Here is a 23101-nt window from a genome sequence, read left to right as displayed (position 1 = left end):
TCCCCCGCCGTCGACGCTCGCCACGTCATTATTCAACGACGGTGCGGCGATTTGGGGGGGGGGGAGGAGTGTTATATCCTAGCCAGTAATGCCAACCGAGCCCGCTGCCAAAAGGTTGGCAGCATCAAAGTCCGGACGCCGTCCGCATAAGCAGCGCCAGCGATACAGGAAATCGCCGCAAGTCTGCGCGCGCCACCGCTGGCTTCTGGCTTCTTAAGCGCTGGAGTCGCGAGCGCTAGGAGTTCTGTATTCGCCGCTCAGTTGTATACTCGCCGTTGTGTGTTCATCGCAGCAGAGTTCTTGTTTGTCCTCAGCCGACGCTGACCTAGTCGCTCCGACTCGAACTAAGACAGATTTCTGTAGACACGGAGTTCACTATTGTGTTGCTGTATCTTCGTTAATAAACATAAGTACCGACTTTTATTTAATCAGAGTGTTTGGGTTTTCATCTTTCTGTTCACTATTCCAGCGGACCGGTCGGCCCGCTATTAAAGGTGTGGCGGTGACTTCGTAAGCCGTTTCTACAGCGAATTGTTTGTCGCTACGAACACCACCACAAAAGTTCCTATGTATCCTAGCACTGAACATTCCATCTCTGCATACGTATTTGTAGCATTGAATTTAAATGGGAGCTCCCTTAGGTGGGTCTTGGGCCCCCTCTGCCGTTTAACGCTTGTCCACCTCTCCTACCTCCACTTCTCCATCCTCCCCACTGCCGATTTCCACCCCTTCCTTTATTCCTCGGTGACTGGGTACATTGCCTCTACACAGGTCCCGTATGACCACACTTAAAACATTTCACGCCCGGTGTAAACACTGTTTGCCTCTCGCGTACCCCTGTTGCCACGTCTATTTCCTCACATTGAATTGCCAGCTTAATGGCCGAATACAAATCTTTCGGAGTCCCTTCACGCACTTTTCGTGACATATCCGCCGGTAATCCTCTGTGGTGTCACCGCCAGACACCACACTTGCTAGAGGGTAGCCTTTAAATCGGCCGCGTTCCGTTAGTATACGTCGGACCCGCGTGTCGCCGCTATCAGTGATTGCAGACCGAGCGCCGCCACATGGCAGGTCTAGAGAGACTTCCTAGCACTCTCCCCAGTTGTACAGCCGACTTTGCTAGAGATGGTTCACTGACAAATTACGCTCTCATTTGCCGAGACGATAGTTAGCATAGCCTTCAGCTACGTCATTTGCTACGACCTAGCAAGGCGCCATTATCATTTGCTATTTATCTTGTGATGCATGTACCGCCAGACCGATGTTTACCAATTATGGATTAAAGTTAAGTATTCCAGAAGCTACGTACCTTTTTTGCTAGTCTCTATTCCTTTAACTGTTCCAGACCTCACGCCAGCCTGCGTGAGCTTAAACGCGTGCCTTTCGGCTATCTCATAGTGGCTTGGCTGTCTTGCCAAGTCACAACACTCTCAAAAATACATCAAGTGCCTTTTGCACGGCCTCCTGCAACAGAACACTATTCACTTCATCGCTCTGACCCAACTAGTAAGTATACTTATTAATTTCTCTTATCCTGTCAGCAAATTTCTCCATCATCTCCCCCTATCTCTTAAGTACCGTGGGCTATTCTGTTTTTTGTACCTTAGTAAAAGCCCTTCCTTTAACTGCTTAAACTGACCTGACTCAGAACACCTTACATATGTTTTCGCTTCACCCGTTAATCTAATCTTGGCTATATGTAACAACTGCTCATCAGACCAACCATCCAACACCGCTGAAGGCTCCAAGTCCTCCACAAACGAATGCACATCCTCAGATGCCTTGCCTGAAAACGGAATAATCAAACTCGCAGCAGCTGGCTCAATCTCCTGCAACAACGACTGATCAGATGCGGTTTCCTGCTCACTTCTAGATGTTAATTCATTTCTGTCCCTGACTCTGCCATTGTGTTGCTTTCGTTCCCAGTTAGTCCCGGAACAAAACATTTAAGTACAAGAATAACCCGACTCCCTACACTTCAGTATCATCATACTTGGTAACATCAGACTCAAACCATTACAAAAGTAATTAAATGCCATGACAAAAAAATAATAAATCTTGCTGCCCCAAATACTCTAACACTTATTCTGACACAAAAAATTTATTATGCCAACGCAAAACATGTAAAATGGCCTGTCATGAGCCATACTCCAAAACACCAGAAGGCAAGAAAACGTCCAATACTCAAAAGAAAACTTGTCAAAACTCACCACATCTTGTCAATGCAATGTGGGTGGTGGGCTCGAACGTCGTACTGGCCAGACGATGTCCGCTATTCTGACACCAAATGTAATGGCTGGTGCCAGGAGGTGCCATATTAAGACTCGTCCGACCTTTCCTAGTGATTTATTGTTTCCAACTACAGTGCCCCCATTCCTCTCGATCTGTGTCACTGGGTCCCGCAATGCTGAGGACATCACTTCACTGTCTGTGAAATGGCTCGTCGTGGACTGGCTGCCTGAGCGACCCGTGCACGCGCTGTGTGTCGGCCTCGTACACCGGCGGACTTGCGGCGTTGTCGGGATGCCAGCAGTTGGCTCAGCGGCCTGCGTCCCTACCGACTCGGCACCGCTCAGTGTGAGCCGCAGGTGGCCAGCTGCCTGCTTCTCGCTGGCGTGACTGAGATCGTGGCGATGACAAGCGCCCGTGATCCGGCATCAGAATCTGCGGCCCTCGCATCGGTATGACTCCGGCGTGTGTCGGAAGCCACGATGACTGCCCGCCGTTGGCTGGCTGCCGACCCCGTGTCGACCTCAGAGGCTCAAAACAGCGACCCGCCGTGGACTGTAACGCTGGCGCCCCAGCTGCTGCTGTGTGTAGTTGGTGGTGTGACACGCCCCACCGCCCAGGAGAGATGCCACGATTGAATGAGTCTCGTTAGAAACCCGCACCTATTTATACGCGGCTGTGCACCTCTGTTTTGCCATACGCGCTGCTTCACGACACGTATTCGTAACACGCTAGGTTGGCCAGTGGGCCCCTTGTGCCTGTGATTTGCGACATGCAAGACTGCTAGGTATACTCTTTCAGCAATTTGACGGTCCTGTGGCCTCTGTTCTACTTCGCAACTGTTGGTATGCGTAACTCAATGCAAAGAAGCCCGCACATGGCTGTAACTTGTGCTCAGAATATTGCATAATACTAACCTTCCCTGTCCTAAAGGGTGGTGCCGCTACAGCTCCTACAAACTGAAAGCGGGGCTCGTCTGACCAGGCCACAGTTTTCCAGCCGTCTAGTCTCCAACCTTGCAAGGTGGCTATAATTTTGCACCTCATCTACATACTTTGCCATGATTTACAACTGGAATTAGGTATCATTTTATAGGTTGTACATCGTATATTTGAATGTTTAAAGAAGACTGACATTGTCACATACACCTTATAAATAGTTGTTAATGCTTATTGCATGAAAGGTGATGGATTGTCTTTATTATCAAAATGGCGTAATGAATAAATGCCTATACTAGCAGAGGCTGGAACAATAGTAGAAATGAAAAGGCAGGTGTAACTCAGGCCCAGGGTGGAAAAGCCCAGACAGGTGTGTTGGTCCTGCTAAACACAGGAAGTAGCCCAAGAGACCTGATCGCTGAAGCACAATAGTGGCGGCTGGCCAGTATCGTAGCGAGGCCAGAAGAATAACCGGGTAATACTATGGAAACTGAAAATCTTGGACGCCACAGAATGGAACGAGGAAGCGTTACCTCGGAAATTACGCAGGCTGGGTTATTTCCGAGGATTTTTACTCTGAGAAGCGTACCATGATATGAATTCCTAATTCATGGGAATAGGCATTTCCTCACAAACTTTCCGCGCTGGACGAGAAAACACTAAAATATGGTTAGAATCTGTAGAGAGGGAGAATATACCGTCGTTTCCAGAATATGATTTGCCTTCTGAAGTTACGAGGGAGGGAAGCTGGACTTCACCTCCACATAGAGAGTCGTCGTTGAGTTGGCAGAGATCAGTGAATGAGAGCACTCCTTCTGTCTATACTCACGTTGAGATGTTATCTGCATTCCGTCCTTGTGGCTGGGAGTTCGCGTTTCTTGTCTGCAGAACACAGAGAGGAGAAGACAATATTAGATTATAGTAGACAGAGGACCGCCTCCTGCCGTCCTACTGTCTGGATGAGTTTTTTATTTTGTGGCTGGAGTTCTTCCATCGCCACAGACGTCTACGAGAAGCATCACTCCGACGCATCGGACACAGTACATACGCTGATATTGCTAATTGCTTTAGCTTATTAGGGCTATAAAGCTAAACAGCTGTGATCACTTAAGTTTTGTTTCCACTGAGGTTGCACAGCACTGTAGGTCATCTTTGAAAGTAGTGTCTTCTAGTGTTTGGTAGTAGATGATGTCAGTCATTTCGCCATAAAAAGGGGCAGATTTGGGCAATTGATCATTAATATTAGTTAGTAAATTCATTTGTACCTATTTATGTCCCTTGGACATTGATATATAAACATTTGTAATATATAAAGGGGTTTTAATGTACAATAAATGTATAAGCAGAAACAACATTTATCATTTAGTAGTTACTAGTTCCCTTAATCATTCATTAATGTTTATGTTGTAATTTATATGTTGAAGAGCAAGAAGAAGGAAGCAATATCATCATTAAGAGATTCTAAGACGTGTTTCAGGGAGTAGTCAGACAGTGCCAAATCTTCATTTTCACGTTCAGTATTTTCAGTTGTGGACATTCGTTTTTAAACCCGCCTGGAGTAGCGTCTTGGATATGGCTTACCCTGTGTAGCGTTGCTCTTGGGGGGGGGGGGGGGGGTGAAAAGAAAAAGAATTGTTATTTTTATATTTTTTTAAAATATGTCGAAAAAGTGAATGTTTTGGTAGTACACTTGGCAACATAATCAGGGACTGATTACACTATTATAATAACATACGTTGAGCATTAAATACCTGGTTGGATTATTCTGAACAAGATCAGCAGATTGATTTATTTGAGATCGTTCGGAAGAAACATTATCATTTCTGTGCATTTTTATAGTCGCGATGTAGTCATACCAGGAACACCAACGGACCAGAAGATTTATAGACTTTAAAAGAAATGCAACACCACACAATTGATTCAGAAATAATAGGAAAACGATAATGTTCCTTCTGCCTCATGCTGCGTTGGGCCCATCAGCGTGATCGTAATTTCTGGTGATGAACTAACACTAAATAATTAATATTCAAGCTAATGAGGAGGTGGATATCATCAAGGCTAATTTACTAAAATAAGCATACTTATCTTTAACACATGTTTTTAATGCTACGTACCTTTTCATATTAAATGACAATAGATGACCATTGTGGTTAAATACTTTATACATAACAATCAAATGTCCTCTTGATGCTGTCTGTTCGTAATCAGTTCCAAGAAACTACATGTTTTCTGATTGGAAAAATAACAATTAGCATATTCACTGAATAGTTTCACATAAGATATAACATACTGATGCGGAACGCAGCAAGTCTGCGTCCACCTTTCACGGGATACAAACAGTAAAAGGTGAGGTGCCTAATGCTTCATTTGTCTTTAAACAACAGAATTCTTTATTATATCATTAATCGATACATGTACATAGAAATTTACAGGCACCGGGCAAGATTGGAAAAGATAAAGAATAATCGATTCTGTCGCTGCTATGCGATGGTTCATTTGTTTTACTTTACAATTGTTCGAAAACTTTAGGCCATCAGGCGTTTACTATTGAGCGAATATTAATGTTTATGAGGCGAAAATTACTAATATTACTCTGCCTCCCATGCGGAGGGAAGGAATACCGAAGGTATTACTTTCATCCTCATGCCCATTGGAACATTTGTAATTTTCGGGTGTGACATACAGGTATTAAAAGTTTCCATTCCACATTCATTCCATAAAAAATGCCACTGAAAATCGTCGAACTTCACTTCACTTGCACTGTGGTGAGCGTCTGCGTGAACGTTGTATTCGATGAAATTCTCACTTCATAACATCACACTGTGTTTACAAGTTGATTTACATACTAATATTTACAAGAGTTCATTTAAATAGAGAAATAATCTAATTGACCACTTTGAATCAGAACAATTGTTTCTTAATTAGTATTTTCTTTTACCATTTGTGCCTACTGTCACAGGTAAGCTATTAAAAGTCCTTTTTCTTTGACTAATTTCATTCCAATTTCCTTTACAAATTAATTTCATTCATAGTAATCTTCATCATGCTTGCTTCTTCATTTTGTAGGCCCAATACATTTTTTAATGCTCATCTTATTTAGTGACTTGTGAGTTGCGCTTCATTTATGTCAAAGTTTCTCTCGTATGTGATTGTCTTTAAAGAAAATTCGAGGACAGATTTAAAATAGCAAATCCGCCTCTCGATTTCGTGTAGAAATACAAACAGTCGAAAAAGAATAGTGGGCAAAGCGGGCCTACTCGCGGATCGTCGACAGAAGTTAAATTACTCCTCAACGACGTCGAAAATTTAATTTACATTGCGCAATACAAAAGCAATTTGCGCGTCGCGGACCTACTCATTTTTATACGTAGTGCCCTCACTTCCCAAGCACACGTGCATCTTTACAAGTTGATCCTGGGGAGTGGATAGGATGAAAGATCTTAAAGGAAAGGGATTCAGTATTCACATAATCATAGAGAAAACAATAAATATTGCATTGCGCACTTAAAATAAAATCTATCATTTCAAGCATGTATATCTAATATGTATCTTGCTGCAGCTTGCTTACTGCTCTATGTTCATTTCTTAGACTAAGTCAAGTTTATGCACCACGCATTTGGGTATTTAACTAGAGTGTTGCTGTTTGCTGCTGTGGCGATCTGTGAAGCTTGGGCGAGATTCTCATTCTATTTGCTGCTAGCTTGTGAGTTTGCAGTATCGTTAATGCTCTATAGTGCCGTGAAGTTGTCATAATAAACCACGTTACTCATATGTTCTTTTACTCAGCTTGTTTATAGTCTGGAGTCATCTTAATTTGCGTTATATAATTAACTGCCTTTTTATTCCATCACGCTTTTACTTAAGGTTAATGTCAGGTCTTTTTAGAACAATTGTGCTGCGTTATCAATCTGTTCATACTTAATCCTAGGTATCTGTTTACTTCAAAGACATGTTATTTTATCGCTGACACAGCACTGTGCTGGAACTTACAAGTTAAATCTACCGACTGCTTTACGCTAACAGGTGGTGTCTTATTTACCTCACATTTGAAATTAGGGAATAACCTCATGGAATCGAATCTTTTCACACTACTTTCCTCCTTCGTCTGGACGTTAAGTATTTTCTTTCAAAACAGGTCATTAATTTGTTAAAAAAAAATGGTTCAAATGGCTCTGAGCACTATGGGACTTAACAGCTGCGGTCATCAGTCCCCTAGAACTTAGAACTACTTAAACCTAACTAACCTAAGGACATGACACACATCCATGCCCGAGGCAGGATTCGAACCTGCGACCGTAGCAGTCGCGCGGTTCCGGACTGAGCGCCTAGAACCGCGAGACCACCGCGGCCGGCATTAATTTGTCCTCGATTAAATTTCACTTACTAATACTAAGAGCATATAATCATCATTTTTATATTTACTATTTAGCGAGAGAAGTGCATTATTCGCTCCTTCCTCTTTCCTCATTTTAGTACCTCGGGGTTAATTAATACCTCTCGAGTACATCATTTTTCTTACATACTAACTTATAACTGAAATTGGAAATCGCCTCTAGTACATGTGCTCCTGTTCACATAAAGATTATTCATACAAATACTTGTCTACAACTTATTCTGTATTTTATTTTCCAGACGCGTTGTTTTAATACATAAGGTTTCCTTTTAGCACCGGTTAACGTCCGTAGTCAGTTCAGTTCAGTTCTTGTCACTCATTGGTTAATCCTGATCTCCAGTACCTTAGAAGTTTCTTACAGCTTAAATTAACTTAATTCCTGGCGTTATAAAATTTTCTTAAATCATGATGGTGGAACAATCCTTTGATTTTGTTCGTGGCGGGGTCATATGACAAGTAGCTACCAATGTGTGGTTTCTTCATTATCACAAAGGGACCTTCATAAATGTGTTGCCACTTAAGATTCTTCTTTAACAACAGGGATGGTTTAAAGTAAGTCCTGACTAATACCTTTCCTCCTTCTTTGAAATCGATAACTCTGTTTATCTTCTTATCAAATACCTTTTTTCGTAGGTTAGCATACGTTGTCAATGATATGAGAGCTTGCCTGATTTTTGCGTCTGGGTCCAATTCGTTGTCTTGTAACTCTGGAAGGGGGTCTATCAACTCATTCCTTTCTTTTGATCTTGACATTAACTCATGTGGCGCGAATCCGGTCGACAGATGAGGAAGGTGTTTACAATTTCTTCGAAAGGTGTTACGAAGTCTACCCACTTAGATTGCTTATTCTGAATGTACGTCCTTATAAATCTGTTAAATTCTTTGAAGAAACCGGGATCTCAAAATTTGTTTGATTCCATGGCGAACAAGAAATGCACGCACGGGCGTGATGTGAAATTTGAAGCATTATCGGACAAGATTGACTCAGGAACCCCGAATCGTGGGAAATAATCATTTTCAATGCGACGAATTATGGATTTGCGCAAGAAGATTTCACTGCGTACAGTCTTATGTGCTTAGAAAAATTGTCTAGGATTGCTACTAAGTATTTAGCGCCTCCAATACCGTTGGGTAGTGGACCTGCCGAATCAATACTAAGAAGCTGGTTTGGCCTTTCAGCAATTATTGGATTTAGTGGGATTGAAGTGCAAATGTTTAAGGATTTTGTCTTTTGACAGATGACACAGTTTCTCAATAATTTATGGATTCTCTGATATAGATTCGGAACATAACAGTAAGTCGAGATTTTCTTTTTACATTTCTCTGGCCCGTAGTGACCCCATGAAATGTGAGTGTACCACAGAAGGTGTTCAATGAAATTTCGAGGGATGCAAACACACCATCTCTCATATGACTCTGACGTCTTATGAAACATTTGGTTATGAACTTTATAAAACTTTGACAACTTGTGGGCTGGATGTTCCTGAAAAACTTGTTTAACCTTTTTCCATTTTGGATCTGTATTTTGAAGAATCTAAATCTGCCTACGTAACTGAAGAAAATACTTTCTGTGAACTGGGTCTTTCATTAACAAAATTTTATCATTAGACATTTGTTCCACAAGTTCACTGGTTTCTGGTAAGCCCTCAGGTGAGCGAGAAGGTGTTTCTGCTATAACATTATCTTTACCTTTTATATATACAATGTCAAAGTCATATTCCTGTAGGAATAAGCACCATTGAGTAAGACGGGGATGTTGCAACTTGCATGTAAGGAGAAATGATAAGGCTTGATGGTCTGAATAGACCTTAATTTTTCTTACATAGATATAATAGTTAAATAGCCTAAAAGCCCATTCAACGGCGAGTGTCTCCAACTCCGTAACCGAATGAGACTTTTCACGTAGCAAAGCTAATGTCCATGCTTGTGTCCATCTACTTATTGAATCTGGAAAAGACAAGCGCCGATACCCACAAAGGAAGCGTTTGCAGTAATGTAAAATTCCTTATCCATCTGAGGATGATGAAGAATGTTACTGTTAACCAAACTGTCTTTAATTTTTTGAAATCCGTCTTGGCATTCCGGCGTCCAATTCCAATGTGAATTCTTTTTCAAAAGGTTGTGAAGAGCGGGATTGTTCAATACTTGATTGGAAACAAAACGTCTGAAGAATGACGTAAGACCGATAAATCCTCTCAGTTGCAATTTTGTAACAGGGGTTGGAAAGTTTTTTATAGCAGACAATTTTTCCGGGTCAGGTTTAATTCCTTCAGGGGTGATGATGTGTCCTAAAAATTTAATTTCACTTTTTCCAGACTTGGATTTCTTAAGATTTGCTGTAACACCATACTCTCTGAATCGTTGAATTACCATTTGCAGAAGGGCCACATGATCTTCCCAATTTTTCGAGGCTACAAGAACGTCATCCACATAGACTGTTACCTCATCTAAAAGTTCAGGGCCTAGTACATAGTGAAGGGCTGAAATAAAAATTACGGAACTCACATTTAGTCCAAACGGTACAACTTTGAAATGGTAAGATCTACCTGCAAATATAAACGCAGTGTACTTCCTAGACTCCTGCGCAAGTTTTACTTGCCAGTAACTGCTTTGCCAACTAGCTCTGCAGATGATGAAGAAATTGATGAAATGTATGATGAGATAAAAGAAATTATTCAGGTAGTGAAGGGAGACGAAAATTTAATAGTCATGGGTGACTGGAATTCGCCAGTAGGAAAAGGAAGAGAAGGAAACGTAGTAGGTGAATATGGATTGGGGCTAAGAAATGAAAGAGGAAGCCGCCTGGTAGAATTTTACACAGAGCATAACTTAATCATAGCTAACACTTGGTTCAAGAATCATGAAAGAAGGTTGTATACATGGAAGAACCCTGGAGATACTGTCAGGTTTCCGATAGATTATATAATGGTAAGACAGAGATTTAGGAACCAGGTTTTAAATTGTAAGACATTTCCAGGGGCAGATGTGGACTCTGACCACAATCTATTGGTTATGAACTGTAGATTAAAACTGAAGAAACTGCAAATAGGTGGGAATTTAAGGAGATGGGACCTGGATAAACTGACTACACCAGAGGTTGTAGATAGTTTCAGGGAGAGCATAAGGGAACAATTGACAGGAATGGGGGAAAGAAATACAGTTGAAGAAGAATGGGTAACTTTGAGAGATGAAGTAGTGAAGGCAGCAGAGGATCAAGTAGGTAAAAGGACGAGGGCTAGTAGAAATTCTTGGGTAACAGAAGAGATATTGAATTTAATTAATGAAAGGAGAAAATACAAAAATGCAGTAAGTGAAGCAGGCAAAAACGAATACAAACGTCTCAAAAATGAGATCGACAGGAAGTGCAAAATGGCTAAGCAGGGATGGCTAGAGGTCAAATGTAAGGATGTAGAGGCTTATCTCATTAGGGGTAAGATAGATACAGCCTACAGGAAAATTAAAGAGACCTTTGGGGAAAAGAGAACCACTTACATGAATATCAAGAGCTCAGATGGAAACCCAGTTCTAAGTAAAGAAGGGAGAGCAGAAAGGTGGAAGGAGTATATAGAGGGTCCATACAAGGGCGATGTACTTGAGGACAATATTATGGTAGTGGAAGAGGAGGTAGATGAAAATGAAATGGGAGATGTGATACTGCGTGCAGAGTTTGACAGAGCACTGAAAGACCTAAGTAGAAACAAGGCCCCGGGAGTAGACAACATTCCATTAGAACTACTGACGCCCTTGGGAGAGCCAGTCCTGACAAAACTCTACCATCTGGTGAGCAAGATGTATGAGACAGGCGAAATACCATCGGACTTCAAGAAGAATATAATAATTCCAATCCCAAAGAAAGCAGGTGTTGACAGGTGTGAAAATTACAGAACTATCAGTTTAATAAGTCACAGATGCAAAATACTAACGCGAATTCTTTACAGACGAGTGGAAAAACTGGTAGAAGCTGACCTCGGGGAAGATCAGTTTGGATTCCGTAGAAATGTTGGAATACGTGAGGCAATACTGATCCTACGACTTATCTTAGAAGAAAGATTAAGGAGAGGCAAACCTACGTTTCTAGCATTTGTAGACGTAGAGAAAGCTTTTGACATTGTTGACTTGAATACTCTCTTTCAAATTCTGAAGGTGGCAGGGGTAAAATACAGAGAGCGAAAGGCTATTTACAATTTGTACAGAAACCAGATGGCAGTTATAAGAATCGAGGGACATGAAAGGGAAGCAGTGGTTGGGAAGGGAGTGAGACAGGGTTGTAGCCTCTCCCTGATGTTATTCAATCTGTATATTGAGCAAGCAGTGAAGGAAACAAAAGAAAAATTCGGAGTAGGTATTAAAATCCAAGGAGAAGAAATAAAAACTTTGAGGTTCGCCGATGACATTGTAATACTGTCAGGGACAGCAAAGGACTTAGAAGAGCAGTTGAACGGAATGGACAGTGACTTGAAAGGAGGATATAAGATGAACATCAACAAAAGCAAAACGAGGATAATGGAATGTAGTCTAATTAAGTCGAGTGATGCTGAGGGAGTTAGATTAGGAAATGAGGCACTTAAAGTAGCAAAGGAGTTTTGCTATTTGGGGAGCAAAATAACTGATGATGGTCGAAGTAGAGAGGATATAAAATGTAGACTGGCAATGGCAAGGAAAGCGTTTCTGAAGACGATGAATTTGTTAACATCGAGTATTGATTTAAGTGTTAGGAAGTCGTTTCTGAAAGTATTTGTATGGAGTGTAGCCATGTATGGAAGTGAAACCTGGACGATAAATAGTTTAGACAAGAAGAGAATAGAAGGTTTAGAAATGTGGTGCTACAGAAGAATGCTGAAGATTAGATGGGTAGATCACATGACTAATGAGGAGGTATTGAATAGAATTGGGGAGAATAGGAGAGTGGCGCAACTTGACTAGAAGAAGGGACCGGTTGGTAGGACATGTTCTGAGGCATCAAGGGATCACCAATTTAGTACTGGAGGGCTGCGTGGAGGGTAAAAATCGTAGAGGGAGACCAAGAGATGAATACACTAAGCAGATTCAGAAGGATGTAGGCTGCAGTAGGTACTGGGAGATGAAGAAGCTTGCACAGGATAGAGTAGCATGGAGAGCTGCATCAAACCAGTCTCAGGACTGAAGACCACAACAACAACAACAACTGCTTTTCAAATCGAGGGTGCTCAAATACTTAACTCCATGAAACGTCTGCAGATGCTCTTCAAGAGCCTCAGGTCTCGTTCTTATGGGTACAATAATTTTATTGATTAATCTTGCATCTAAGACTAGCCTTACGCTACCATCTGATTTTAGTACAGACAATAAAGGACTCGAATAAGGTGAATGAGATACTTCTATCACATTCCAGCGTAACATTTTCCTGATCTCGCAATTTACAGCTTCGCGTCTCGCATATGGAATGGAATAGCTTGTTCTCCAGTGGGTTGAATGGGGGAGGATATCCATTCGATATTCAAAGCCTTTTATTAGTCCAGGTTTCTTAGAAAATACTTCTACGTAATCCGTTAAGAAATTGTACAGCTCATTCTTCTGTTGTTTGGATAACTCCGTGGACTCACTAGCTTTAGCGTATAATTCATTCTGACCGGGAATTAGGTCTTTATACTCGTCGTCATTAACACTTTCAAGATGTGTTATGTCTCCTGTCTGACGGTACTGTTGTCTTTTAGTCCATGGTCGTACAGCTATTTGAAGCACACAAAAGTTTGTCTTCACCTTACTTCTTAACAAATTTACTGTTACTTGTTACTGATGTGCTACTAGACTACAGATTCCACACTCGATGTCAATTTTAGCTTTCGTCTGTCTCAGTAATTCCATACTCAAGATACATGGCACTGATAGGTTTGTAACAATAAGAAAAATGCACGTTACTGAAATAGACTATCTGGATTTGAAGCTGAGTCTGAAGATGTACACGTTGTGTTAGTGGACCAATTGCTCTCGAAACGGTGCAACTTGAATTGGAAGTGATAAAACTTTACATACAGAGGATATTTGCTTAAATAAACATAAAGATAAGACATTTATATTACCTCGTGTATCTACGATGGCTGTTACTGGTATGTTGGCAATTGATACTCTTCTGGGAGCTTGAACTTGTTCGTCCCATGCGTCATCATTGTCTTCCGTCTCAGTGTCTGCTACTAGATCATCCCGTAAGTTTGTCTCTTTGTCATGCCTAATTGCTTTAATTTCGTGTGGGCTAATGGACAGCGTGCCCCCATTCGAACCTGCAGCATCCTCTAGGAAGCTCAAAGGTGCTGCTTTTAATTTTCCGCTCGACGCTTGCTTTCCTGCTGATTTATATTTCTTAAAGTTTCTTCCGTCTCGAACTGGTGTTGGTTTTGTGGTACGAACTCGGGTGGAAATGGATCTCATTGTCCTGGCGTATTCGCTTGCGCATAATAAATTTGAGTATTTTTGCGGCGTTTAGGCTTCAGACTTCCCGAAGGTCCGTTCGCTTGTTGCGTGAAGTGTATATTTTGTGGCTGAAAAGTATTTTGCTGTGGCTTGTGTTGATTGTAATCGTTATTGAAAGGTGTACGTTGGCCTCCACCTTGATTATCCCATTTATTTCCTTTCCACTGACGATCTGAATCGTAAGACTGATCGTTTTGATAATTACCGTTGGTCGGGTGCCTGTTTCCATATTGCTGTGGGTGTGTATTATAATGTGCATTTCCGTACTGATGTGGAGACGAATTATATATTGGATTGTATCTCTGGCCGTTATTGTACTTATTTTTGTATTTATTGTTGGAGTACATAGTGTGTTTATTTTTGAAACAGTTGTGGGGTTGGTACTGGCCGTCGCTGTGACGCGCTATCGCTCGGCCACCATTGTTGCCTGCGTACTCCGTATTGTGCTGGCCGCCTGCACTGAAGTGGGCGTTGCCAACATCAAATCTAGCGTCCTCGTAAATGAGATCTAATGAGTCTAACACAGATAGAAAGGTGTCCGTATCGTCCTCAGACACGTTTACTAACTTTTCTCTGATTGCAATCGGTAGCTTTGTTTTTAGAATCATAATAACGTCTTTGGCGGTGATCGGTGAATCCCAGAACTTGATTTTCGCTAAATACTTTTCAAAATATCTCCTCAGACTACCGCGCTTACTGTTAAGTACTTCGGCGTTGTAAACCTCTTTTCTTAGGCGCTGCTGCACACCACAACTCCAGAATTTGGCTAAAAACATCTGTTCAAACTCTTTGTAACTTTTACAAGAGTCGACCATTTCGGTTCCCCATAAGGCAGCATCGCCTACGATAAATCCAGTAACGAATTTAATTCGCTGGCGGTCACTCCAGCTATTCGGAAAAATTTCTGAAAAGTTTCGGAAGAATACTATAGGATGAATTTCTCTTTTCTGCGGGTGAAAGGTCGGAAAAACACGATGTTTGATCACGCTTTCCTCCTGCATCAAACTGACAAAAGTAAAATTGTAAATTGTGCTTCCATAGAACTATGGGTTTGAGCGTTATCGAGTGGTGAATGGTCATGTACCTGCTGTTGTTCATCACATGGTGATGAATTATTCCATTCTCCTGAAGCGGGATGTGGGGAATTAGTGTACGAACTTCATCAACTATCTGTTGACGCCGTTCAGGTAAATCTTGAGCTAACGTTCGTCTTATCTGGCCTAATTCTGACATAACCGTGTCTCCTGTTTTTCCAGGGGCTGCCAATATTTCAAAGGTTACATTATTGACAGTTTCCCTGATTTCATTCTTGACATTGTTTTATATGAATCCGTCTTTGTTTTTAATGCACTCTTGGTAGTGGTCGGACAATGCTTCGGCATGTGCATTAACAGTATTCTTTATTTGATCCTCCACATTAAGAGTCTCAATCTGTTTGGAAAGATCAACAACAACATTTTCGATCGTGTCTACTGCGGTTTTAACTCCCTTAACCTCATCAGAGATTGCATTATAATCTTCTTTTAAGGTCGCAGCTTCTTGATGATATTCCATCACTTTTGAATTTATCCCTCCCTTGGCTGGTTCCATTTTTTCATCTAACCGTTTTGAGATATCCTCTATTTTTGACTCTACTTGTGTGTCAAATTCTAACCTCATGGTCGTGATCTGACTACTGATTTGGTTTTGGACATTACCCAACAGGGTATTTAAATCAGCTGTTATGTCTGCCTTTAGTTCGGCCTTTACCGAATTTAACAGTGTATTTAGGTCATTTATCTCCGTTTTCAGATCTGTTTTTACTGAATTGCTAAATTTATGTCTGTTTTTACTGAATTGCACAGATTTGTAAGGACCTCATCTTTATTATGCCGTCTTTCAGCCTTCTCCTTTTCTTCGCGGGACTTTTCATCTAATCTTTCCTGTTTTTGACTTTCGAACTTACGTTCCATTATTGCCTCAATCATTGCGGCTAAGTCATTTTTTTTTTCAAATGCGAGAATAGTTTGCACACTAGGACCGGCTTCTAAAACTTCGGTTGGGGCTGTTTCTGCCTCCGCTCGTGTACCTATCGCGCATGATCGTAATGGATAATAAGGTCCATTCGCATCACCGCTGTCGTCTGCTTTTGTTTGTGTCCGCTGTTTACCGTCAGCCACGTTCATGAATTGTTTATCAAACGTCAAAATGCTACAGATATTTGTCACTGCCGTCAGTCGTTTGTCGTAACGTAGTGCTATGGCTTGCTGGGACCTAATATGAAATTTTAGCTCTGGGTAACAACTGACATTCACGTACGCCAAAAAGACAAGATGATGCCTACTAATTACAAACAAATGAAATATCACACGTTTTATCAGTTTTGAGCGTAGTTATCCGCCATATTGTAAAAATTTTTTGATGCACTGACAACAATGATACACTTTCACTGAATTTAACTAGAGAAGAATGGACTATGGAGAAATTGAAATAAAGCTGTTTCAAGGCGAGGAAAGACAGGTTTACATTTGTGATCAACTTGAAAGATGCTATCGCACTACAAAAGCTTGGCTACTGCGTAAGAGAATTTCACTTATTATGGCTGTCTTGATGGCTGTACGTCTGGATACTCGCGTAATTGAGCCTTATCTTAAGTCGTTCTAAATTGATTAAAGGTTTGTCCCACTTCTCTTTCTCGGTTAAATTACATCCACATGAAAAATGAAACAACTATTAGAACAAGCACAGAAATTATTATTTTTTTAAACACATTCATAAGATGATTTTCGATCAAGTTCCTGTTCGGGCGCCAAGTGTAGCGTTGTTCTTGGGGGGGGGGGGGGGGGGGGGAAGAAAAAGAATTGTTATTTTTATATTTTTTGACAAATGTCGAAAAAGTGAATATTTTGGTGGACCACTTGGCAACAGAATCAGGGATTGATTACACTATTATAACAACATACGTTGAGCATTGAATACCTGGTTGGATTATTTTGAACAAAAGCAACAGGTTGATTTATTTGAGATCGTTCGGGAGAATAAGCACACTTATCTTTAACACACGTTTTTTAATGCTAAGTACTTTTTCATATTAAATTACAATAGATGACCATTGTGGTTAAATACTTTATACATAACAGTGAAAATGTCCTCTTCATGCTGTCTGTTCGTAATCAATTACAAGAAACTACATGTTTTCTGATTGAAAAAATAACAATTAGCATATTCACTGAATATTTTCACATAAAATATAAAATACCGATGCGGAACGTAGCAAGTCCGCGTCCATCTTTCACGGGATACAAACAGTAAAAGGTGAGGCGCCCAATGCCTCATTTGTATTGAAACAACAGAATTCTTTTTTATATCATTAATCGATACATGTACATAGAGATTTACAGGCACCGCGCAAGATTGGCAAAGATAAAGAATAATCGATTCTGTCGCTGCTATGCGATGGTTCATTTGTTTTACTTTACAATTGTTCGATAACTTTAGGCCATAGGCGTTACTATTGAGCGTATATTAATGTTTGTGAGGCGAAAGTTGCTAATATTACACCTGCCAGGATCCTACTTAGTCTTCTGATAGTAGCCATAAAGTGGTTATTAACCTCGGGGGAAAAATCCCAATTTTTAATGTTTATGAGTTATTGCTAGTGATCACCAGCTTGCGTGTGTAGTTTGCAGGGGTAAAGTCACGCGGTAACATTAAAAATAATATTTGTGTATTTTGTTGTCTTTCTTTTCAGAACGTTGCGCTTCAGCCCGCTGTCTGGAAATTACTGATATTTATGTTATGTCCTTTGTCGTTGTATTTTGTTTGTATTGTAACTACACTGTTCGTTCACGACGTTGCCATTAGCTTAGCTTCCTTGTTGTAGATATTTTATGTTACATGCCCGTTACATGATAAATGTGGGTAGTGTAAATTGTGTGTACTTTTAAGAGAGAACTGTTATTAGCGATCAGTCCATGATAACTAGGGCGAAAGCTCGCTTAGCAGCACAACAGTTCACTAGTTATAGCAGTATAGAAATGGCAGATACATGGGTAGTCAAGAAAGCCTATGGGATGAGAAATTGTTAGCTTTGTTAGCAGCACAACGCACGGGTGAGGAGAATACAGATCCAAGGGAACTTTTTGAGTAAGGTAAACATATTCAAACCCGTGGCGGGTAACCTGATAGAGAAGATGTGGAACAGAGACGTGCTGAGTCAATTGTAAAGATACGGGACTATAATTTAAGGAGTCCAAGTGAACGCGAAACAACTAAGAATTGTGATAGATCGCCGTCAGTGACATCGTCACAGGACAGCATATCAGGGGCGCGCGGTGATGACTTTTTTGAATACCAAGAAGTGGAAAGGGAAAAGGGAAGAAGATCACCTAAGAGTAGAGGATGAGAAAGTCACAATAGGAGAGAAGATTTAGATAACACAGGTGTGCTGGACATCCTTGCATACATAAAAGCAATAGGAAGTGAAATGACCGGCCGGCGTGGCCGAGAGGTTCTAGGCGCTTCAGTCTGGAACCGCACGACCCCTACGGTCGCAGGTTCAAATCCTGCCTCGAGCATGGATGTGTGTGATGTCCTTAGGTTAGTTAGGTTTAAGTAGTTCTAAGTTCTAGGGGACTGATGACCTCAGATGTTAAGTCCCATAGTGCTCAGAGCCATTTGAACCATTTTCTTGAAGTGAAATGGGAAATAAAATTCAAAAGGTTAGCTCTGAATTGGGGAACCAAATAAGAAGGGGGAATGATGAAGTACGTGCTGAATTGGGAGATCACATAAAAAAGGGGAATGATGAAGTACGCTCTGAAATGGGAAGTAAAATTCAAAACGTTAGTGTCGAGATTCAGTCGATTAAACATGAAACGAGGAAAGTGAAAAATGAGGTAGTGACAGTCTGAACAAAACTAGAACGAGAGATTGCGGAGTTCAGAAGAACCGCGAACGAGGCACGATTACTAGCGCGGGGTGCAAAGCAAATTGCTCTTGAAACATTAGAGAAGACAGAAAATACGACAAATAAAGGTAGAGGTGCATTAACGAATATGCAGAGTCGCTTGAAACAAGAAGAAATAACGCAGCTGCAAAAGACAGAAATTGCGCCAAATAAGGCATTAACCGCGGATCTCTCACAATTTAAACAAAACATAGAAAAAATAATTATCTCAGGAAGTCAGGTCCCAATCTAGTCAAAAATCACGTCTCAGAAAAGAAATAGTAGGCGATTTGGAAATGACAGAAACCGAAATAGCCAATTCAAACACCGCACGATCATGTCCAAGCTCAGACGATAATGGAATGTGCTCGAATGTAAGAGTTGCTCGTCAACTACAGACAGAAAGCGTATCTGCAGACCAACGAAATACCGCTAGAAATATGATCCCCGCGTCTACACAGGGCACGACTGGGTCTCAAATTGCGAATACGGAGAACAACGATGAGATATTGCATATTCATAATTGTTACCTGATAATGCGCACCACGGGACATTTTTCCAGTGATGAAAACGTGACAGGGAGTAGAAGAGAGGATGCCCAAGGTAACGGTAGACAGGAAACGTTAGCACCAAGTGAGAATGTGGTAAGCCAAGCGGGAAAAATTCTAATGAAATTTTCGATTTTAAGCATTTTATCTCTGTACGAAAATTCCAACATTACAAAGACGAGGGTAACGTTTTATACCCAAAAACTTTTATTGGACAATTTAATTTATCATTACCTCCTCACTGGCCTCTTATGTACAAACTGGACTACGTATGTTCACATATTGAGAGAACATCGGTCGAATGCATGCGGAACATTGCACGTCACGTGCACGTCATACGAAGAGTTTCGTGACGCATTTTTAAACAAATACTGGTCCAAGGAGACACAGGACAGGATCAAACAGGAAATAATGATGACCAGAGACTTGGAGAGTTCAGGGTTCCGTAGTCCGGTGAAGGATTTCGAAAACTTAGCCGAGAAAAATCAGTATTTGGACATCCCATGCACACCGGCTGAGATCCTACGAGCAAACGCTCATCGGCCGATGTGGAAGTGATGTAGGACTCTCGAGTATCCTGAGAGAGTTGGTGTTCGCTATTAACGAGCATCAGGCGCGAGAAAAACGTGGGCAGAGAGACGTGCGAAGTGAAAGGAGGGAGAACAACGGAGGGAATAATAGAGGTCATAATTGGCAAAACAATGTAAATCGACCGCCTCACCAAAACATGGACCATAGATATCGTAGTGCGAACAATGTACAGTTGAAGAACTAAGGCAGAGAATGTAGGCAACAAAATGAACGCAGATGGGAGTCACAAAGTAATGGCGCATCATGGGGCGACAATAGAGAGACTCATCAACGGTCTGACCAACAATGGGTTGGAATGAATAACAATAGGAATCGAGAACAATCAAAGGAAATTAGACCACCTAACCCTGGGAGAGAACGCCAAAATGACATGAAAAGTGAACAATGACTAGGTCAGACGACGGGCACTAGTGATAATACGCCCGTAATCCTTCTCGGAAGTAATAATATAAACTCTCAACTATTTCAGATAGGCTGTTCGCTAAATGCAAGGATTCAGTTAATCCACTCATGCTCACAGTACAGAAAACAAAGGTGCGAGGCGTGTTAGTTGGAAAGGGTATGGAAATATCGCAACAAACATGTCTAGATTTTAAACGCCAAGGACACCAGATGACTACAAATTTGTTCATAATACCGAAACTAACAGCTTATATAATAATCGGTGTAGATTTGCTTTCAGTGCAGAAAGCTACCATTGATCTAGGAAGAGGGAAGTTAAGGTTAGGGAACGAGAATAAAATAAAAATCAGATTTGATAAGAAGGTAATAAAAGCTCAAATTCCGGCAAGCTGTTTAAAATTACAATTCGCAGACCAACATGCAGTTCAGAGGGAAGAGTGTAGAAAAAATAATGAGAATAGAGCAGAGTTCATCGTGAGCAGGTTAATGAAATTAACAGTAAGATTGATTCGAAACTCGAGAATCCGGAAAACATAGATAATATGGACAGACAGGGGTTGGAGATTGCACTCAAAAATAGCGCAGAGATCTTATCTAAAACCGGATACATTAAGAGGTATCAATATAAATTTGAAGTAAAGAAACATAGACCACTTCGGGTACCTCCTTATGCTATCCCATGGTCATATTGCGAAATGCTATCCCATGGTCATACTGCGAAAGGGTTCTCGGTAAACTACGAAGGATGGAGGACAAAGGTGTAATTGAGGCCGCGAGATCTGAGTATAACAGTCCACTACCCATAGTAGACAACAATGACGGTGGAATTCGACTGGTGTTACACCCACGCCAAATAAATACCGTTATTGTGTCAGAGACGTATCGTCCTGAAAGGCTTGGCCTCGCGGGATTAGCCGAGAGGTCTCGGGCGCTACAGTCGTGGACTGTGCGGCTGGTCCCGGCGGAGGTTCGAGTCCTCCCTCGGGCATGGGTGTGTGTGTTTGTCCTTAGGATAATTTAGGTTAAGTAGTGTGTAAGCTTAGGGACTGATGACCTTAGCAGTTAAGTCCCATAAGATTTCACACACATTTGAACATTTGAAATGCTTGAGGAGCTCCTTCAAAGATTTCACGGGCTTTCGGTGTTTTCCTCACTTGATTTATGATCGAGCTTTTGGCAGATAGAGTTCGATCCTGACTGCCGAAAATACACAGCCTTTAGTGCCTTCGGAAGGTGTTTTCAATCCAAAAGGCCCCTTTTGGATTGATTATACAATATCTTCAGCTGCATTTATCAGGGGTTTCAGCAAAATATTGAGTGAAGAGTTGAGAGAGAAGCTCACACGTTATGTAGACGTTATATTGATAGCAAAAAAGACCTGGGAGAGACATAACAAACTCTTAGAGGAAGTGTTAAGCAGTTTGAAAAGGTATGGGGTGACTGCAAACATTGATATGTCTTGTTTTGGGAGCAGTAGGGTTAGATTTCTGGGACACATGATAACAGGAGAAGGGATTAGTTCTGACCCAGAGAGGATGGCAGCATTGCAAAGTTTACCACTCCTACAACCAGAAAACAACTGAGAGGGTTTCTAGGGATAATAAATTTTTATAAAAAGTTTTTGGGATGAGTGTGCAGACCGAGAATTCAATAATTTGAAGGTGGCACTCGTCAATGCTCCTATTTTATCACATCCTGACTTATCACATTATTTTTGTATGGCCACTGGCAGCACGAAAACCAGTTTGGGAGTTACGTTGTTTCAGGCGTTTGAGCACAACGGCAAATTAGAACACAGAACAATCGCCTTTGGTAGCAGCGTACTATTCAAAAGTGAAAGGAATTACTCTGTTACCGAACTTGCAACAGTATAAGGATTTAAAAGGATTAGATACTTTCTGTTCGGGAGAAAAACGAAAGTCTACACGGATCATAGGGCGTAGAATTTCTCCTAACAGCCAAACTTCCACATGGAAGACTAGCGAGATAGATAGCTGTGCTTCAAGAATACCACTTTTCAACAATCTATGTGCCTGGTCCGACAAACGCCATTGCTGACTCCCAGTCCCGTTCAGAAGAGACGGCTGAAGCATTAGATCAAGAGTACTTTTCGTTGTTCTACTTCAAAAGGGTTGCATTTGTAAACTTCGTCACTGTAACGGTGCAGAATATCCAGAATGAGCAGGACAAGGACCCAGATTTAGTCAAAATAAAGGAAAAATGGAAGAATAGGACGCAGGCCCGCATAAGACAGCACTACCTCTTGAGAAAAGGAATTCTGTTTTATAGGGGGAACGTTAATGATTCATTGAGGGTGGTATGCATACCAAATGAGTTAATAAATAAGCTTGTATGGTATACTCACCTACGTTACCCACATTTCGGTCCACGAAAATGTTTTATGAAAATGAGGAGTGTCTGCTATTTTAAAAACATGGAGAAACGTATTAGGAAATACTAGCCATCTGTAAAAACTGCCAAAAGGCGAAATCTACAACTTTAGGGACCCAGGTTCCTTTATACCCAATTATTCCTGAGAAACTAAGGTATATGGCAGCGACGGATTTAATGGGACCATTACCCACCACACCGAGGGGCCATCAATATACATTGATAATATTGG

The sequence above is a fragment of the Schistocerca serialis genome, chromosome 3 (assembly GCF_023864345.2).
Source record: "Schistocerca serialis cubense isolate TAMUIC-IGC-003099 chromosome 3, iqSchSeri2.2, whole genome shotgun sequence".
In the NCBI taxonomy this organism is placed as follows: domain Eukaryota; kingdom Metazoa; phylum Arthropoda; class Insecta; order Orthoptera; family Acrididae; genus Schistocerca; species Schistocerca serialis.
Note: the sequence above shows the minus strand (reverse complement) of the source record.